Genomic DNA, 21,320 nt, shown 5'->3' on the forward strand with positions numbered 1-21,320 from the left:
TTGAACCAGATGGGGCTATCTTGCCCAATTCATTTCTGTCAGAGACAGCCTTCTTCTCCCTTCAAAATGTCACCTGCCTCCATCCATATCTCTCCCTTACTATTGTTGAAACCCTAATCGATTACTTTATTATCTCAAGGCTCAACTTCCTTAATGCTCTCTTAGCCAGCTTCCCATTATTACTCTTCATAAATTGCAAGTCATGTATCTGCTTGTATCCTTATCCGGTACAAGCCACACACCTTTATTACCTGGTCCTTGACAGGCTTCACTGGCTCCCGGTGGCCCTTTAATTCAGTTTTGGAATACTTATGCTTTCCTTTAATTGGCTCCATGGTCTCACCTCAACAATCTCCTTCAGCTCAATGTCCATGCTCATTTATTTTGCTCCTCTGATATGGGTGGAATCTTTACTCCACGCTTTCTTTGCTTCACCATTGGCAACAGCTCTATCAGACATTATGGGGGCGATTTTCTGACGTTGGAGGAGGCGGGAAAATCAGAATCAGAGGGATTTTGTCGAAGCTGGTTTTGGAGGTCGGGAAACGCTCCTACCTCCAGCTAAACATTGCACTATTAAAGATCCTTAAATGCTCATTAAGGGCCTCTGTAAGCCTATTTTGAGAGGCCCTTGGGATTTTTCCAGCTTTTCGGTGTGATCCATGCACTTCCTAAACCACGCCAGGTAAACCTGGCGGGTTGACTCGTGGGTGGCCTCCTCACTGCTGCAGGTCTAACAAGACATCGTTCACTGCAGCAAGGATTACTTGCAGGTGCCAGGCCTTGGCTTTATAAGGTCTCTGAGCAGTTTTAGAAGGCCTTCCGAAGTCAGAGGTGCTGATGCTTGACTCCATCAACTGTGGGACCTCCTTGGAAGACCCTCTCCCCGCTTGCAATGAGCGCTTCCCCAAAGGAGGCATCTACAAGCAGCATGGGAACCATTCATTTTCTTTCTGCATGGACCTCAGATGAGGATGAGGAGGAGGAGGAGGATCTGGAGAAGGAGGAGGAGGTCAGAGCGCCAGTGTATCGACCAGCAGCAGCGGCAAAGCACGAGCACATGGCTGCCTGGGATGCAAGGGATGAACTTATCATGGCCAGATTTGCATAGGTTGCCCAAGTTGGCACATGCCCTTGACTCCATCCTGGGACATCATTGACAATGGACATGACTCTCTGGCCTCCTTTCACTTAGGCCACTAACCTGACAGTGCAAGTGTGGTGGTGCCCGCAATGTGGTGCTGCCTAAGGCGAAAGAACAGATGGCATAACGCCAACATTTTGGCTTCAAATCATTTTAATGCTTTCCAACAGGGATACACAGAAACAGTCTCCCAATCTGCACACAGATTTGGAGGTTATATCCCTTGCCAGCTGTACCCACACAGCCTTGGTTGCTTTGGCAGGCCTCTTCCTCCAAGATGAGTGGAAGAGCACCTCCATGCTAGCTGTCACCCCCTCAAACAACACTTGCAGCGCCTCATCCGAGAGCCTCGGGGAGGCTCTTGCCTTGGAATTGGACATAATGGTTTCTCAAAAGATGTTGGAGGTGGTGCAGGAGACGCAGAAATGCTGCGGAATGAGCCAAGGGAGCAAGAAGCCATAAAATCAGATTGGAGGCGAGTTTCAGTCCCAAAACATTAATTGAGCGAGGGCATCCCACACCTCTGAAATCAAGTGGCCAATCATGGGAAAATCACAAATTTTTGAAACCTATCAGTGGAGGCGAGTTTCAAACTCACCCAAACTGAAACCCGCCTCCATCTCGCCTCCAGTGGGAAAATCGCCCCCTATGTCCTCAACCTCTGAAACTCCTTCCCTATATCCCTGTGCTGTACCTCCTCCCACCCTGCTTTTAAGAGCTTTTTACCTTGTGGTAAACCACTGTTACCGTTCACAACCGTTCACTGTTGTTATCACTGTTTACACTGTTGTTATCACTACACAAGGTTACCTCTTGCCACGCACGCTGTTATACCTAGGCATACCTCAGCTGACCCCGCCCATGGCTCCGCCTGCTTGCCCAGGTATAAAGGTGACCGCTTGGCTAGTATTCTTCCTTGTTGGAACCGATCACCCACGAGGGTGGGCTCTGTTATTTAGCCAATAAAAACCTATAGTTACTATCTTAACTCGTCGCTTTTCATGGAATGAATTGATAGGTATATCAATTTTATTGGCTAAATTTTGAAATGAATGGATCGGAGCAGCCAAATGACCAGCCAAATGGCCAGCTACAACAGCCCCAGCAGCCGACCTGGCTGCGAGCCCTCCGACCGCCGTACCTGGATCTAAACCCACAGGCAGCGAATTCAGCCCTCGACTTCGAACACTGGCTGAGCTGTTTTGAATCCTACCTGGGAGCCTCCGGCGTGCCTCCGGAATCCAAACTAAGAGTCCTGACCGCCCAGGTGAGCCCTAAAGTATTTGCACTCATCCGGGACCTTGCTACATACGAGGACGCCCTCAACCTGCTAAAAGAGCAGTACCGGAGCCCAGTAAATTCAATGTATGCCAGACATCTCCTAAGATCCCGCTCGCAACAGCCAGAAGAGTCTGTAGATGAATTTTTACGGGCGCTACAAACACTCGGCAGGGACTGTGACTTTAAAGCTGTAACGGCTGCAGAAAATACTGAAGGAAATATCCGCGATGCCTTCGTGAAAGGCCTTCGGTCCGACTACTCATGGCAAAGACTGCTCGAATCAAAGGACCTCGAATTGAAAACAGCTGCAGCCCTCGCTCGCTCCCTGGAAGTGGCCCATCGGGACCTCGAGGCGTACTCCAGGTACAGTGCTGCACGACCCTGGGACTCGGGCCCGACTCCAGCCGCAATACCCCTCGCACCGCCGCCCCTGGGACCTACTACGGCGTCGGTGTCCCGGAATCGATCGGGACTGCCACCCCCGGGACCTGTTGCGGCAGCGGACCTCCGCGATCGGGCCGCCAGCTGCTTCTTCTGTGGCCAGGCGAGACATCAAAGGGCGTGCTGCCCTGCAAGGAACGTGACCTGCTCCGGCTGCAAAAAGAAAGGCCACTTCGTAAGCGCCTGCAGGGGGAAAGCCACAGACGCCAGCAGTGCCTCATGTGAGTCGTGGGGCGGCCATCTTTGATCAAGGCCACAGACACCAGCAGTGCCTCATGTGAGTTGTGGGGGCGGCCATCTTCTCCGCCATTTTGTCCAACTTCGTGGGGATCCGCGTCAGGGGCGCCGCCATTTTGTTCGCCGCACTCAGCCGCCGTTTTGTCTCCAGACCCGACCACCGCCTCACCTGCAGACTACAGCAGCTCACTCAGCCATACACTGGCCTCCGTCACGCTTGACCAAGCTCTCCCGCATCATCTGTCCAAGTCCACGATGGACATCGAAGTAAACGGCCACGCCACGACCTGCCTGTTCGACAGCGGAAGCACGGAGAGTTTTATTCACCCAGACACGGTGAGCTGCTATTCCCTCACTGTCCGGCCAACACGCCATCGGATCTCGATGGCGTCGAAGTCCCATTCAACAGACATCAGCGGCTACTGTGTGGTGACCCTGTCGGTTAGGGGCACGGATTATAAAAACTTTAAACTTCTCGTCCTGCCCCAGCTCTGCGCTGCCGTCCTACTAGGGCTGGATTTCCAAAGCCACCTTCAAAGTGTCACTTTGGCTTACGGTGGATCCCTCCCCCCACTCACAGTCTGCAACCAGCAAAATTTAAACCGCCCGCCGCGTACCACCTGCGGCCTCTCCACCCTCAAAGTCCCGCCCCCCTCCTTGTTCGCTAACCTCACCCGTGACTGTAAACCCGTCGCTACCAAGAGCAGGCGGTACAGCGCCGGGGACAGAGCTTTTATTAGCTCTGAGGTGCAGCGACTCCTGAAGGAGGGCATCATCGAGGGGAGCACCAGCCCCTGGCGTGCCCAGGTCGTAGTCGTTAAGACCGGCGATAAACACCGCCTGGTCATCGACTACAGCCAAACCATAAACCGGTACACCCAGCTGGACGCATACCCCCTTCCCCGCATATCTGATATGGTCAACCAGATTGCACAGTACCGGGTATTCTCCACCATCGACCTCAAGTTGGCTTATCACCAACTCCCTATCCGCCCTGAGGACCGCCAGTATACCGCCTTCGAGGCGAATGGCCGCCTCTACCACTTCCTTAGGGTTCCCTTCGGCGTCACCAACGGGGTTTCGGTCTTCCAAAGGGAGATGGACCGGATGGTTGACCAGAACGCGCTGCAGGCCACGTTCCCTTATCTAGATAACGTCACCATCTGCGGCCGCGACCAGCAGGACCACGATGTTAATCTGGAGAAATTCCTCCGTACGGCCCAACGGCTGAACCTCACTTACAATAAGGAGAAATGTGTGTTTAACACCTCGCGCCTTGCCATCCTCGGCTGCGTAGTAGAGAACGGAGTCATCGGCCCTGACCCCGAAAGAATGCGCCCCCTCATGGAGCTTCCCCTCCCCCACTGTCCAAAGGCGCTGAAGAGAACCCTGGGGCTCTTCGCTTACTATGCCCAATGGGTGCCCAATTATGCAGACAAAGCCAGACCCCTCATGAAGTCCACCTCCTCCCCCCTGACAGCAGAAGCAGGTGCAGCCTTCTCCCTCATAAAAGGAGACATTGCGAAGGCCACAATGCACACAGTGGATGAGTCCATCCCTTTCCAAGTGGAAAGCGATGCATCCGACTTCGCCCTAGCTGCAACCCTTAACCAGGCGGGGAGACCTGTGGCCTTCTTCTCAAGGACCCTCCAGGGTCCTGAGATCCGACACTCTTCTGTCGAGAAGGAGGCCCAGGCGATTGTGGAGGCGGTACGACGCTGGAGGCATTACCTGGCAGGCAAACGATTTACCCTCCTCACCGACCAGCGTTCGGTTGCTTTTATGTTTAATAACAAGCTGAAGGGCAAAATCAAGAACGACAAGATCTTGAGGTGGAGAATTGAGCTCTCCACCTACGATTACGATATCTTGTACTGGCCTGGTAAACTCAACGACCCCCCAGATGCTCTATCACGAAGTACATGCGCCAACGCGCAAGTTGATAGACTGCGGACCCTCCACAACGACCTCTGCCACCCCGGGGTCACCAGACTTTACCACTTCATTAAGGCCCGCAACCTACCCTACTCCATCGAGGAGGTCAGGACCATGACCAGGAACTGCCAAACCTGTGCCGAATGCAAACCGCATTTCTATAGGCCGGACAGAGCAAGCCTGATCAAGGCCACCCGCCTCTTCGAGCGCTTGAGCATCGATTTTAAGGGGCCCCTCCCGTCCTCTGACCGTAATGTGTACTTCCTCAACATTATTGACGAGTACTCCCGTTTCCCCTTTGCCATCCCCTGCCCAGACATGACCAGTACCACGGTCATCAAATGCCTGAACGACCTCTTTGCCTTGTTCGGGTTCCCGAACTATATACATAGCGACCAGGGCGCATCCTTCATGAGCGAGGAACTTTGCCAGTTCCTGCTCGCGAGAGGTATTGCTGCGAGCAGGACCACCAGCTACAACCCCCGGGGGAACGGCCAGGTGGAAAGAGAAAACGTGACAGTTTGGAAGGCCGTCCTCTTAGCCCTAAAGTCTAAGGGCCTCCCAACCTCTCGCTGGCAGGAAGTCCTCCCGGCAGCGCTCCACTCCATCCGGTCACTGCTTTGCACTGCCATTAACGCCACCCCCCATGAACGAATGTTTGTTTTCCCCAGGAAGTCGACTACGGGAACCTCGCTACCAACATGGCTGACTTCTCCGGGGCCCGTCCTGCTGCGGAAGCACGTGGGGACCCATAAAATGGACCCCCTGGTCGAGAGGGTGGACCTCCTGCACGCCAACCCCCAGTACGCCTATGTGGCATACCCAGACGGGCGGGAGGACATTGTCTCCTTGCGAGACCTCGCACCCTCGGGCACCCCTGAGATACCACCATTACCCCCCACCACTCCCCCAAATCCAGCTCCTGTAGACGGCATGCCGGAACCCCAGGAGCCTTCGTCGACCACGCAGACACCAGCATTAACATCGGATACTGCACCACCGCCGCCGCTGCTGCGCCGATCAGAAAGGCTTACGAGGCCTCCTGAGAGACTGACATACACGAACTGGTAGTACACTTCACCCCGCCGGACTCAATTTTAAACAAGGGGTGAATGTGGTAAACCACTGTTACCGTTCACAACCGTTCACTATTGTTACACTGTTGTTATCACTGTTTACACTGTTGTTATCACTACACAAGGTTACCTCTTGCCACGCACGCTGTTATACCTAGGCATACCTCAGCTGACTCCGCCCATGGCTCCGCCTGCTTGCCTAGGTATAAAGGTGACCGCTTGGCTAGTATTCTTCCTTGTTGGAACCGATCACCCACGAGGGTGGGCTCTGTTATTTAGCCAATAAAAACCTATAGTTACTATCTTAACTCGTCGTTTTTCATGGAATGAATTGATAGGTATATCATACCTCACCTGCACTTTCAGCTCTATCCCGATTCCATTCTACCCGTTGTTCCCAACCATTTTGTATCCAGTTTTTCTTTTCTGCTATGTGAAGTGTTCTGAGACATCTTATCAACTTTAAGAATGCTATATATATAATTATCCCAGTAAAGCCTTCTCTCTCCTATTTTCAAATCTGCAGTATATGCACCCACACTTGTTTTCCCTGTTCATCTGCAGTAAAAGGGCACAAATAACCCAATGATCAAGTTCCAACAGTGATTTATTTAAATTGATGGGTCTGGGTGTCTACTCTTAATCACCATGGTACTTTCGTCTTACCCATTTTTTAACACGCTAGTTTTGTGGATGCATGGCTACCTCACCTAGTGCTCCTTCTAAGGGAAGTCCCACTCACAGCGGACTGTCCTGGAAAATGCTACTATGATCAAGATGGCCCTTGATCTTCTCAAGCATTGACCCCCGATAGTCTGCATATGTGGGGACAGCCTGGCCTAGCCTACCTCTGGCTCTTGGACAATCATTGGTGGTAGATGGTGGACTAATGTGGAAGTGCTGCTGTCCTGAGAGAATCATCTTCCCTGGCCACATCTGTCTCGACCCTACTTGGACCCTCCATGTCATCATGTCCTCTGATTTCTGGGCGCACAGACCTGATGGCTTCAGTGACATCAAAGCAGCCTGTCCCCATTTTATGCCTCATTTGGGCAAGCTCATCAGTATCCATGACCAATGATGTGGCTATAGTGCAGTCAAGGGCTGGATGGCAGCTGTTTGAGCTGACATCACAGCCTCTCTGGTGGGAGATGTGCTCTAGACCTCCTCCACTCCCTGTGGCTCTGGTCAGCCATCCTCCATTACCAGCACTTGCTGTTATAGAAAATGGCAGCGGTCGTTAAGATCTAAAGCTGTTAAACTCAATGTTAAGTGCCTAATAGAAAGATGAGGTGTTGTTCCTTGAGCTTGCAGGGAGCATCATTGGAACAGTGTAGGAGGCCAAGGACAGAGTGGTCAGAGTGGGATGGAGAATTAAAATAGCAAGCAACCAGAAGCTCAGGATCAAGCTTGTGGACTGAGCAGAGGTGTTCAGCAAAGCGATCACCCAATCTGCGATTGGGCTGCCTAATGTAAAGGAGACTGCATCGTAAGCAGTGAATAGAGTATGCTACATTGGAAGAAGTACAAGTTTCACCTGGAAGGAGTGTTTGGGCTCCTGGACAGAGGGAAGAGAGGAGGTAAAAGGGCAGGTATTGCATCTCCTGCGCTTGTATGGGAAGGTGTTGTGGAAAGGGGAGCGGGTGTTGGCGGTGACAGAAGAGTGGACCAGGGTATCACGGAGGGAACAATCCCTTTAGAATGCTGCAAGATGTGTTTGGTCGTGCTGGAGTTGCCGCAAATGCTGGAGCATTATCCGTTGAATGTGGAGGTTGGTGGGGTGGAAGGTGAGGACAAGGGGAATCCTATTGTGGATCTGAAATGGAGGTGAAGGGGTGAAGGCAGATGTGCAGGAAATGGGATCGATATGGTCCAGGGCCTTGTCAACCATAGTGGAGGGAAATGCTCGGCTGACGAAAAAGGAAGCCATTTTGGAAGGTGGCATTTTATGGAACAGATGATGAACATGGAACATTTCTATGCTAGCCTCATCAAGCTGCAGAGCCCATTGCCTTCCTCGTCTTGTTGTTGCCATCCTATCCTGCCAGAGAAGCAGAAAAAACATTATCAAGGGGTGGAATTTTAAAACCAGTTTCCTCCAGCTTTCTCCTGACGGTATTGAACTTTTTCCTGAAATACAGTTCCAGCTGTGCTAGTTGCTTTCCAGTGCCTCAGCAAATGGCCATTATTCGTATGTGAGCCGTGACAGTGAGTATTGACTGGCTATTTGTTTGTAGGACAATTATAGCCAAGGTCAGTTCTGTGTTCTCTTGATGTTCCCACATGCGCAATTCCAGCAGGGATATTTGGAATTGTATAAGTGAACTCTGTCTGATTTTGTCCCTTTCCTAACTCAGAGGCTCTGAGACCAATTGTAGCGACCCTACATCTCTCCGTCCATCCCGCTCTACCCCCGCCCTCACTGCACCCCGGTTGAGATCAGATATCTCGGCACAAACCAAGATCTAACTTTTACCTGTTTTGTATAAATTTCAAAGGATGAACCCTGATGGGAAAAATGTTTTATTCAGTTAGCATTTGTCATTCTCTAAAATAGCAGTACAACAAATGGCTACAAAGCAAAAGCATTACATTTCACAAATTAGAGCATACACAACTCCTTTATTTGAAAAGACAGTTGTCATCAGTAATAGATTGCATGCTGACATACATAGGTTATAGACAAACAGAAACAAATTCAAGTGTTACAGCTTCAAATCCCAAATGTCCACACTTACAATATACACCTTTTTGTTGCAGGAGACCAAGCATTATTTTAGTAATTGCTTTCAACAGAAGCAGTTAAACTCGAAAGCACCAACAACTGTGAGGTCACATGGCACAGTGTACAAAATGCATCAGAATTTACAGCCCCATTGTTAACTTCATCATCGCTGGGTCAGAATCCCAGAATTCCCTATCAAACACCATTGTGGGAGCAGCAGCATCACAAGGACTGCAGCAGTTCAGGTAGAAGGCCCACCACCACCTTCTCAGGGCATCTAGGGATAGGCAATAAATCCTCGCCAGTGTCAACAACATCCTAAGAACATATGGAAAAAAATTCACAACCTTTGAACTTATGACATTGGTGCCAAGGTCGTGGATCAATCCCTGGGCTGGCCATGTACTTTGCCTGGTGATGCAATTTCTGCCTTTCTGTGCAACTCATGATATTGTATTTCCATTAGTTTACAAAGATATTTGTATCTACAGTAATTTGCTTCAGCTGATTGATAATGAAGTCCTGTGGCTGTTAAATGTAAATATGATAAATATACACTTATAGATGTCAAAGCCCCACAAAGCAATATCAGTGTGGTGGACCAGGAGTCCTGCTTTGTAAAACGTTATCCTTGTTGCTGCAACTTTCTTGCATGTCCCTCTTGCATTGTAGAAAAGTTGTGGAGCTTCACAACTTTCTAATTTGCAATAAGATTCTTTTTATACATGTTTTCCTTGCAGAATTAAATTACCTTAATATGTACATATTGAGGCAAATGCCAAGTGAGTGTCATACATGCTATTCATTCACCAGAAGTGAATTTAGAAAGTCCCAAAGTTGCAGAAACAGCTACTTGCTAAATTGGAAAATCTTACTTTTGTAAGTATTTGGATATGCAAATTTTCTAAATTTAAATTAAGATGGGAATAATGGGTACAAGATGGTAGATATTTAAGAATATCTTAAGTCATCTAAGAATGAAGAACAATAGTATTGCAATATTTTTGAGTGCAAAATTAACCTGGTATAAGGAAAATGTCATAAGTCAAAGGCTGGAAAAGGTCACAACCATTTAATAATTGTTCATTTCATCGCATTCCTTCAGCTTCAATAAAAGTGTGCAGGTCCTACATTTAAAAACTGAAATACAGAGCACCAACAAAATCGTTACAGAAATTTTTTTTCTTCAAATAGCATTACAATCGTACGAAACATGTCTACAGCTGTTCTGCAGATGTCCTGGAGAACAATTCCAATGAATTACCTGGTTTCTGATACCAGTAATAAACGACAGTCACCATACAGGTCATAAATCTTTGTGATCTGAGGTACTACTTCCAAAGTTCAAAGCTATTTGCCTTTCCTTTAGTGGAGATATACATCCAAGCAGTACATATTTTCATTGACTACCATATTAGATATAGCCTAGTGACAAGAATTTTTGATAGAACATTACATAGAGTAGTTTTATGTCACAAGGCATAGATTCAAGGGGTACAGCACTGCTGCATTAGTATTTTCATGCTACAGTATTACATATTTAAACAATATGAAAATAAATAGGTTGTTTTTTCCCCTCAAATGCAGTTCAGTAACATCCTCCAGAGTAAGAAAAAAATATTTGTTCAACATTGACTGCTGTTGGTACAATACAGTCTCATATTTTAAACTGAAACATTCGTGGGAAGATTTTCTGTGTGCGCGATGTGCTTTAACTGCTTTTATACTGACGTGTTAGTGCTGCTGGCTCCGGATGCAGGGGGTCGCTTGTGATCGGCGCGACCCCAAAGTAAACCTGTCAGATCTGCTAAGGTTAGCTGTCCTTAAGCTCACATTGGTGTGACTGGTAGCTGCTCGTGGCCTACAGATCAAGATGGGGTGACACTAACACTGCACTACAGCAATATAATGTAACAGCAGTTATAGTGCACAAAGGAAAATGCACTCCATGTTCAGTAAGTCTATCATTATTTTCTTTGCAGAGAATAGAACTAAGTATCATTGAAAAGTAATACAAGAGGCACATGAATGTACACAAACCAGATGCGTGCTCCACAGAAGAATTAGCAATTAATAAATGTTATTGGTTTGTGAAAAAAATTACTTGGAACAGGAGAGATAAACTGAGTGGATTGGTTAGCATGCTGTCCTTTCACCCGGGACTTGGGTTTGAATCCAGTTCGGACTGTTGGAATAAAGGAGCTGATTCACCGACCAGGGCACTCCAGGTAAGACGGGCCCACAGCTCCTGATTTTCCATCCATCTAAATTAGTGAAAAATCAAGGGCTGAGGGCTTGCGATTACCCAGCCAATGCTCCCAGCAGGCACTGCTTCTCATTCGGAGCGCCCGATCAAGGAGTAATCATTAAAGTCTGCTCATTCAAAGCACCCGATCAAGGAGTAATCATTAAAGTCTGCTAATTCGGAGCGCTCGATCAAGGAGTAATCATTAAAGTCTGCTCATTCGAGCGCACGATCAAGGAGTAATCATTAAAGTCTGCTCATTCAGAGCACCCGATCAAGGAGTAATCATTAAAGTCTGCTCATTCAGAGCGCCCGATCAAGGAGTAATCATTAAAGTCTGCTCATTCAGAGCGCTCGATCAAGGAGCAATCATTAAAGTCTGCTCATTCACAGAGCTCGATCAAGGAATAATCATTAAAGTCTGCTCATTCGGAGCGCTCGATCAAGGAGTAATCATTAAAGTCCGCTCATTCGGAGCGCTCGATCAGGGAGTAATCATTAAAGTCTGCTCATTCGGAGCGCTCGATGAAGGAATAATCATTAAAGTCTGCTCATTCGGAGCGCTCGATCAAGGAGTAATCATTAAAGTCTGTTCCTTCGGAGTGCCCAATCAAGGAGTAATCATTAAAGTCTGCTCATTCGCAGTGCTCGATCAAGGAGTAATCATTAAAGTCTGCTCATTCGGAGCGCTCGATCAAGGAGTAATCATAAAAGTCTGCTCATTCGGAGCGCTCGATCAAGGAGTAATCATTAAAGTCTGCTCATTCGGAGCGCTCGATGAAGGAGTAATCATTAAAGTCTGCTCATTCGGAGCACTCGATGAAGGAGTAATCATTAAAGTCTGCTCATTCAGAGCGCTCGATCAAGGAGTAATCATTAAAGTCTGCTCATTCGGAGCGCTCGATGAAGGAGTAATCATTAAAGTCTGCTCATTCGGAGCGCTCGATCAAGGAGTAATCATTAAAGTCTGCTCATTCAGAGCGCTCAATCAAGGAGTAATCATTAAAGTCTGCTCAGTCGGAGCACCCGATCAAGGAGTAATCATTAACGTCTGCTCATTCGGAGCGCTCGATCAAGGAGTAATCATTAAAGTCTGCTCATTCGGAGCGCTCGATCAAGGAGTAATCATTAAAGTCTGCACATTCAGAGCGCTCGATGAAGGAGTAATCATTAAAGTCTGCTCCTTCGGAGTGCCTGATCAAGGAGTAATCATAAAAGTCTGCTCATTCGGAGCGCTCGATCAAGGAGTAATCATTAAAGTCTGCTCATTCAGAGCGCTCGATCAAGGAGCAATCATTAAAGTCTGCTCATTCGGAGCGCTCGATCAAGGAGAAATCATTAAAGTCTGCTCATTCGGAGCGCCCGATCAAGGAGTAATCATTAAAGTCTGCTCATTCAGAGCGCCCGATCAAGGAGTAATCATTAAAGTCTGCTCATTCAGAGCGCTCGATCAAGGAGTAATCATTAAAGTCTGCTCATTCGGAGCGCTCGATCAAGGAGTAATCATTAAAGTCTGCTTATTCGGAGTGCTCGATCAAGGAGTAATCATTAAAGTCTGCTCATTCGGAGCACTCGATGAAGGAGCAATCATTAAAGTCTGTTCATTCACAGTGCTCGATCAAGGAGTAATCATTAAAGTCTACTCATTCAGAGCGCTCGATCAAGGAGTAATCATTAAAGTCTGCTGCTTCGGAGTGCCCGATCAAGGAGTAATCATTAAAATCTGCTCATTCGGAGCGCTCGATCAAGGAGTAATCATTAAAGTCTGCTCATTTGGAGCGCTCGATGAAGGAGTAATCATTAAAGTCTGCTCCTTCGGAGTGCCCGATCAAGGAGTAATCATTAAAGTCTGCTCATTCGGAGCGCTTGATCAAGGAGTAATCATTAAAGTCTGCTCATTCACAGCGCTCGATCAAGGAGTAATCATTAAAGTCTGCTCATTTAGAGCGCTCGATCAAGGAGTAATCATTAAAGTCTGCTCATTCGGAGCGCTCGATCAAGGAGTAATCATTAAAGTCTGCTCATTCGGAGCGCTCGATCAAGGAGTAATCACTAAAGTCTGCTCATTCAGAGCGCTCAATCAAGGAGTAATCATTAAAGTCTGCTCATTCACAGCGATCGATCAAGGAGTAATCATTAAAGTCTGCTCATTCGGAGCGCTCGATGAAGGAGTAATCATTAAATTCTGCTCAATCGGAGCACTCGATGAAGGAGTAATCATTAAAGTCTGCTCCTTCGGAGTACCCGATCAAGGAGTAATCATTATAGTCGGCTCATTCGGAGCGCTCGATCAAGGAGTAATCATTAAAGTCTGCTCATTCGGAGCGCTCGATCAAGGAGTAATCATTAAAGTCTGCTCATTCGGAGCGCTCGGTCAAGGAGTAATCATTAAAGTCTGCTCATTCGGAGCGCTCGATGAAGGAGTAATCATTAAAGTCTGCTCATTCGGAGCGCTCGATGAAGGAGTAATCATTAAAGTCTGCTCATTCGGAGCGCTCGATCAAGGAGTAATCATTAAAGTCTGCTCATTCAGAGCGCTCGATCAAGGAGTAATCATTAAAGTCTGCTCATTCAGAGTGTTCAATCAAGGAGTAATCATTAAAGTCTGCTCATTCGGAGCGCTCGATCAAGGAGTAATCATTAAAGTCTGCTCATTCAGAGCGCTCAATGAAGGAGTAATCATTAAAGTTTGCTCATTCGGAGCGCTCGATGAAGGAGTAATCATTAAAGTCTGCTCATACGGAGCGCTCGATCAAGGAGTAATCATTAAAGTCTGCTCATTCAGAGCGCTCGATCAAGGAGTAATCATTAAAGTCTGCTCATTCAGAGTGTTCAATCAAGGAGTAATCATTAAAGTCTGCTCATTCGGAGCGCTCCATCAAGGAGTAATCATTAAAGTCTGCTCATTCGGAGCGCTCGATCAAGGAGTAATCATTAAAGTCTGCTCATTCACAGTGCTCGATCAAGGAGTAATCATTAAAGTCTACTCATTCAGAGCGCTCGATCAAGGAGTAATCATTAAAGTCTGCCGATTCACAGTGCTCGATCAAGGAGTAATCATTAAAGTCTGCTGCTTCGGAGTGCCCGATCAAGGAGTAATCATTAAAATCTGCTCATTCGGAGCGCTCGATCAAGGAGTAATCATTAAAGTCTGCTCATTTGGAGCGCTCGATGAAGGAGTAATCATTAAAGTCTGCTCCTTCGGAGTGCCCGATCAAGGAGTAATCATTAAAGTCTGCTCATTCGGAGCGCTCGATCAAGGAGTAATCATTAAAGTCTGCTCATTCACAGCGCTCGATCAAGGAGTAATCATTAAAGTCTGCTCATTCAGAGCGCTCGATCAAGGAGTAATCATTAAAGTCTGCTCATTCGGAGCGCTCGATCAAGGAGTAATCATTAAAGTCTGCTCATTCACAGCGCTCGATCAAGGAGTAATCATTAAAGTCTGCTCATTCAGAGTGCTCGATCAAGGAGTAATCATTAAAGTCTGCTCATTCGGAGCGCTCGATCAAGGAGTAATCATTAAAGTCTGCTCATTCGGAGCGCTCGATCAAGGAGTAATCACTAAAGTCTGCTCATTCAGAGCGCTCAATCAAGGAGTAATCATTAAAGTCTGCTCATTCACAGCGATCGATCAAGGAGTAATCATTAAAGTCTGCTCATTCGGAGCGCTCGATGAAGGAGTAATCATTAAATTCTGCTCAATCGGAGCACTCGATGAAGGAGTAATCATTAAAGTCTGCTCCTTCGGAGTACCCGATCAAGGAGTAATCATTAAAGTCAGCTCATTCGGAGCGCTCGATCAAGGAGTAATCATTAAAGTCTGCTCATTCGGAGCGCTCGATCAAGGAGTAATCATTAAAGTCTGCTCATTCGGAGCGCTCGGTCAAGGAGTAATCATTAAAGTCTGCTCATTCGGAGCGCTCGATGAAGGAGTAATCATTAAAGTCTGCTCATTCAGAGCGCTCGATGAAGGAGTAATCATTAAAGTCTGCTCATTCGGAGCGCTCGATCAAGGAGTAATCATTAAAGTCTGCTCATTCAGAGCGCTCGATCAAGGAGTAATCATTAAAGTCTGCTCATTCAGAGTGTTCAATCAAGGAGTAATCATTAAAGTCTGCTCATTCGGAGCGCTCGATCAAGGAGTAATCATTAAAGTCTGCTCATTCAGAGCGCTCAATCAAGGAGTAATCATTAAAGTTTGCTCATTCGGAGCGTTCGATGAAGGAGTAATCATTAAAGTCTGCTCATTCGGAGCGCTCGATCAAGGAGTAATCATTAAAGTCTGCTCATTCACAGCGATCGATCAAGGAGTAATCATTAAAGTCTGCTCATTCGGAGCGCTCGATGAAGGAGTAATCATTAAATTCTGCTCAATCGGAGCACTCGATGAAGGAGTAATCATTAAAGTCTGCTCCTTCGGAGTACCCGATCAAGGAGTAATCATTAAAGTCGGCTCATTCGGAGCGCTCGATCAAGGAGTAATCATTAAAGTCTGCTCATTCGGAGCGCTCGATCAAGGAGTAATCATTAAAGTCTGCTCATTCGGAGCACTCGGTCAAGGAGTAATCAGTAAAGTCTGCTCATTCACAGTGCTCGATCAAGGAGTAATCGTTAAAGTCTGCTCATTCGGAGCGCTCGATCAAGGAGTAATCATTAAATTCTGCTCATTCACAGTGCTCGATCAAGGAGTAATCATTAAAGTCTGTTCATTCGGAGCGCTCGATCAAGGAGTAATCATTAAAACCTGCTCATTCGGAGCGCTCGATCAAGGAGTAATTATTAAAGTCTGCTCATTCACAGCGCTCGATCAAGGAGTAATCATTAAAGTCTGCTCATTCGGAGCGCTCGATGAAGGAGTAATCATTAAAGTCTGCTCCTTCGGAGTGCCCGATCAAGGAGTAATCATTAAAGTCTGCTCATTCGGAGCGCTCGATCAAGGAGTAATCATTAAAGTCTGCTCATTCAGAGCGCTCGATCAAGGAGTAATCATTAAAGTCTGCTCATTCGGAGTGCTCGATCAAGGAGCAATCATTAAAGTCTTCTCATTCGGAGCGCTCGATCAAGGAGTAATCATTAAAGTCTGCTCATTCGGAGCGCCCGATCAAGGAGTAATCATTAAAATCTGCTCATTCTGAGCGCCCGATCAAGGAGTAATCATTAAAGTCTGCTCATTCAGAGCGCCCGATCAAGGAGTAATCATTAAAGTCTGCTCATTCAGAGCGCTCGATCAAGGAGTAATCATTAAAGTCTGCTCATTCACAGCGCTCGATCAAGGAGTAATCATTGAAGTCTGCTCATTCGGAGTGCTCGATGAAGGAGTAATCATTATAGTCTGCTCATTCGGAGCGCTCGATCAAGGAGTAATCATTAATGTCTGCTCATTCAGAGCGTTCGATCAAGGAGTAATCATTAAAGTCTGCTCATTTGGAGCGCTCGATCAAGGAGTAATCATTAAAGTCTGCTCATTCAGAGCGCTCGATCAAGGAGTAATCATTAAAGTCTGCTCATTTGGAGCGCTCGATCAAGGAGTAATCATTAAAGTCTGCTCATTCAGAGCGCTCGATCAAGGAGTAATCATTAAAGTCTGCTCATTTGGGGCAGTTGATCAAGGAATAATCATTAAAGTCTGCTCATTCAGAGCGCTCGATCAAGGAGTAATCATTAAAGTCTGCTCATTCGGAGCGCTCGATGAAGGAGTAATCATTAAAGCCTGCTCCTTCGGAGTGCCCGATCAAGGAGTAATCATTAAAGTCTGCTCATTCGGAGCGCTCGATGAAGGAGTAATCATTAAAGTCTGCTCCTTCGGAGTGCCCGATCAAGGAGTAATCATTAAAGTCTGCTCATTCGGAGCGCTCGATCAAGGAGTAATCATTAAAGTCTGCTCATTCAGAGCGCTCGATCAAGGAGTAATCTTTAAAGTCTGCTCATTCGGAGTGCTCGATCAAGGAGTAATCATTAAAGTCTGCTCATTCGGAGCGCTCGGTCAAGGAGTAATCATTAAAGTCTGCTCATTCGGAGCGCTCGATGAAGGAGTAATCATTAAAGTCTGCTCATTCGGAGCGCTCGATCAAGGAGTAATCATTAAAGTCTGCTCATTCGGAGCGCTCGATCAAGGAGTAATCACTAAAGTCTGCTCATTCAGAGCGCTCAATCAAGGAGTAATCATTAAAGTCTGCTCATTCACAGCGATCGATCAAGGAGTAATCATTAAAGTCTGCTCATTCGGAGCGCTCGATGAAGGAGTAATCATTAAATTCTGCTCAATCGGAGCACTCGATGAAGGAGTAATCATTAAAGTCTGCTCCTTCGGAGTACCCGATCAAGGAGTAATCATTAAAGTCAGCTCATTCGGAGCGCTCGATCAAGGAGTAATCATTAAAGTCTGCTCATTCGGAGCGCTCGATCAAGGAGTAATCATTAAAGTCTGCTCATTCGGAGCGCTCGGTCAAGGAGTAATCATTAAAGTCTGCTCATTCGGAGCGCTCGATGAAGGAGTAATCATTAAAGTCTGCTCATTCAGAGCGCTCGATGAAGGAGTAATCATTAAAGTCTGCTCATTCGGAGCGCTCGATCAAGGAGTAATCATTAAAGTCTGCTCATTCAGAGCGCTCGATCAAGGAGTAATCATTAAAGTCTGCTCATTCAGAGTGTTCAATCAAGGAGTAATCATTAAAGTCTGCTCATTCGGAGCGCTCGATCAAGGAGTAATCATTAAAGTCTGCTCATTCAGAGCGCTCAATCAAGGAGTAATCATTAAAGTTTGCTCATTCGGAGCGTTCGATGAAGGAGTAATCATTAAAGTCTGCTCATTCGGAGCGCTCGATCAAGGAGTAATCATTAAAGTCTGCTCATTCACAGCGATCGATCAAGGAGTAATCATTAAAGTCTGCTCATTCGGAGCGCTCGATGAAGGAGTAATCATTAAATTCTGCTCAATCGGAGCACTCGATGAAGGAGTAATCATTAAAGTCTGCTCCTTCGGAGTACCCGATCAAGGAGTAATCATTAAAGTCGGCTCATTCGGAGCGCTCGATCAAGGAGTAATCATTAAAGTCTGCTCATTCGGAGCGCTCGATCAAGGAGTAATCATTAAAGTCTGCTCATTCGGAGCACTCGGTCAAGGAGTAATCAGTAAAGTCTGCTCATTCACAGTGCTCGATCAAGGAGTAATCGTTAAAGTCTGCTCATTCGGAGCGCTCGATCAAGGAGTAATCATTAAATTCTGCTCATTCACAGTGCTCGATCAAGGAGTAATCATTAAAGTCTGTTCATTCGGAGCGCTCGATCAAGGAGTAATCATTAAAACCTGCTCATTCGGAGCGCTCGATCAAGGAGTAATTATTAAAGTCTGCTCATTCACAGCGCTCGATCAAGGAGTAATCATTAAAGTCTGCTCATTCGGAGCGCTCGATGAAGGAGTAATCATTAAAGTCTGCTCCTTCGGAGTGCCCGATCAAGGAGTAATCATTAAAGTCTGCTCATTCGGAGCGCTCGATCAAGGAGTAATCATTAAAGTCTGCTCATTCAGAGCGCTCGATCAAGGAGTAATCATTAAAGTCTGCTCATTCGGAGTGCTCGATCAAGGAGCAATCATTAAAGTCTTCTCATTCGGAGCGCTCGATCAAGGAGTAATCATTAAAGTCTGCTCATTCGGAGGGCCCGATCAAGGAGTAATCATTAAAATCTGCTCATTCTGAGCGCCCGATCAAGGAGTAATCATTAAAGTCTGCTCATTCAGAGCGCCCGATCAAGGAGTAATCATTAAAGTCTGCTCATTCAGAGCGCTCGATCAAGGAGTAATCATTAAAGTCTGCTCATTCACAGCGCTCGATCAAGGAGTAATCATTGAAGTCTGCTCATTCGGAGTGCTCGATGAAGGAGTAATCATTATAGTCTGCTCATTCGGAGCGCTCGATCAAGGAGTAATCATTAATGTCTGCTCATTCAGAGCGTTCGATCAAGGAGTAATCATTAAAGTCTGCTCATTTGGAGCGCTCGATCAAGGAGTAATCATTAAAGTCTGCTCATTCAGAGCGCTCGATCAAGGAGTAATCATTAAAGTCTGCTCATTTGGAGCGCTCGATCAAGGAGTAATCATTAAAGTCTGCTCATTCAGAGCGCTCGATCAAGGAGTAATCATTAAAGTCTGCTCATTCGGGGCAGTTGATCAAGGAATAATCATTAAAGTCTGCTCATTCAGAGCGCTCGATCAAGGAGTAATCATTAAAGTCTGCTCATTCGGAGCGCTCGATGAAGGAGTAATCATTAAAGCCTGCTCCTTCGGAGTGCCCGATCAAGGAGTAATCATTAAAGTCTGCTCATTCGGAGCGCTCGATGAAGGAGTAATCATTAAAGTCTGCTCCTTCGGAGTGCCCGATCAAGGAGTAATCATTAAAGTCTGCTCATTCGGAGCGCTCGATCAAGGAGTAATCATTAAAGTCTGCTCATTCAGAGCGCTCGATCAAGGAGTAATCTTTAAAGTCTGCTCATTCGGAGTGCTCGATCAAGGAGTAATCATTAAAGTCTGCTCATTCGGAGCGCTCGGTCAAGGAGTAATCATTAAAGTCTGCTCATTCGGAGCGCTCGATGAAGGAGTAATCATTAAAGTCTGCTCATTCGGAGCGCTCGATCAAGGAGTAATCTGTAAAGTCTGCTCATTCGGAGCGCTCGATGAAGGAGTAATCATTAAATTCTGCTCATTCGGAGCGCTCGATCAAGGAGTAATCATTAAAGTCTGCTCATTCAGAGCGCTCGATCAAGGAGTAATCATTAAAGTCTGCTCATTCAGAGTGTTCAATCAAGGAGTAATCATTAAAGTCTGCTCATTCGGAGCGCTCGATCAAGGAGTAATCATTAAAGTCTGCTCATTCAGAGCGCTCAATCAAGGAGTAATCATTAAAGTTTGCTCATTCGGAGCGCTCGATGAAGGAGTAATCATTAAAGTCTGCTCATTCGGAGCGCTCGATCAAGGAGTAATCATTAAAGTCTGCTCATTCAGAGCGCTCAATCAAGGAGTAATCATTAAAGTCTGCTCATTCACAGCGCTCGATCAAGGAGTAATGATTAAAGTCTGCTCATTCGGTGCGCTCGATGAAGGAGTAATCATAAAAGTCTGCTCATTCAGAGCGCTCGATCAAGGAGTAATCATTAAAGTCTGCTCATTCGGAGCGCTCGATCAAGGAGTAATCATTAAAGTGTGCTCATTCAGAGCGCCCGATCAAGGAGTAATCATTAAAGTCTGCTCACTCACAGCGCCCGATCAAGGAGTAATCATTAAAGTCTGCTCATTCAGAGCGCCCGATCAAGGAGTAATCATTAAATTCTGTTCATTCGGAGCGCTCGATCAAGGAGTAATCATTAAAGTCTGCTCATTCAAGAGCGCCCGATCAAGGAGTAATCATTAAAGTCTGCTCATTCGGAGCCCTCGATCAAGGAGTAATCATTAAAGTCTGCTCATTCGGAGCGCTCGGTCAAGGAGTAATCATTAAAGTCTGCTCATTCGGCGCGCTCGATGAAGGAGTAATCATTAAAGTCTGCTCATTCGGAGCGCTCGATGAAGGAGTAATCATTAAAGTCTACTCATTCGGAGCGCTCGATCAAGGAGTAATCATTAAAGTCTGCTCATTCGGAGCGCTCGATCAAGGAGTAATCATTAAAGTCTGCTCATTCAAAGGGCTCGATCAAGGAGTAATCATTAAAGTCTGCTCATTCAGAGCGCTCAATCAAGGAGTAATCTTTAAAGTCTGCTCATTCACAGCGCTCGATCAAGGAGTAATCATTAAAGTCTGCTCATTCACAGCGCTCGATCAAGGAGTAATCATTAAAGTCTGCTCATTCGGAGCGCTCGATGAAGGAGTAATCATTAAAGTCTGCTCCTTCGGAGTGCCTGATCAAGGAGTAATCATTAAAGTCTGCTCATTCGGAGTGCTCGATAAAGGAGTAATCATTAAAGTCTGCTCATTCACAGCGCTCGATGAAGGAGTAATCATTAAAGTCTGCTCATTCAGAGCGCTCGATCAAGGAGTAATCATTAAAGTCTGCTCATTCAGAGCGCTCAATCAAGGAGTAATCATTAAAGTCTGCTCATTCACAGCGCTCGATCAAGGAGTAATGATTAAAGTCTGCTCATTCGGTGCGCTCGATGAAGGAGTAATCATAAAAGTCTGCTCATTCAGAGCGCTCGATCAAGGAGTAATCATTAAAGTCTGCTCATTCGGAGCGCTCGATCAAGGA

Source organism: Somniosus microcephalus, chromosome 5 (assembly GCF_052327205.1).
Source record: "Somniosus microcephalus isolate GS21.2 chromosome 5, FLI_Smic_1.0, whole genome shotgun sequence".
NCBI lineage: Eukaryota > Metazoa > Chordata > Chondrichthyes > Squaliformes > Somniosidae > Somniosus > Somniosus microcephalus.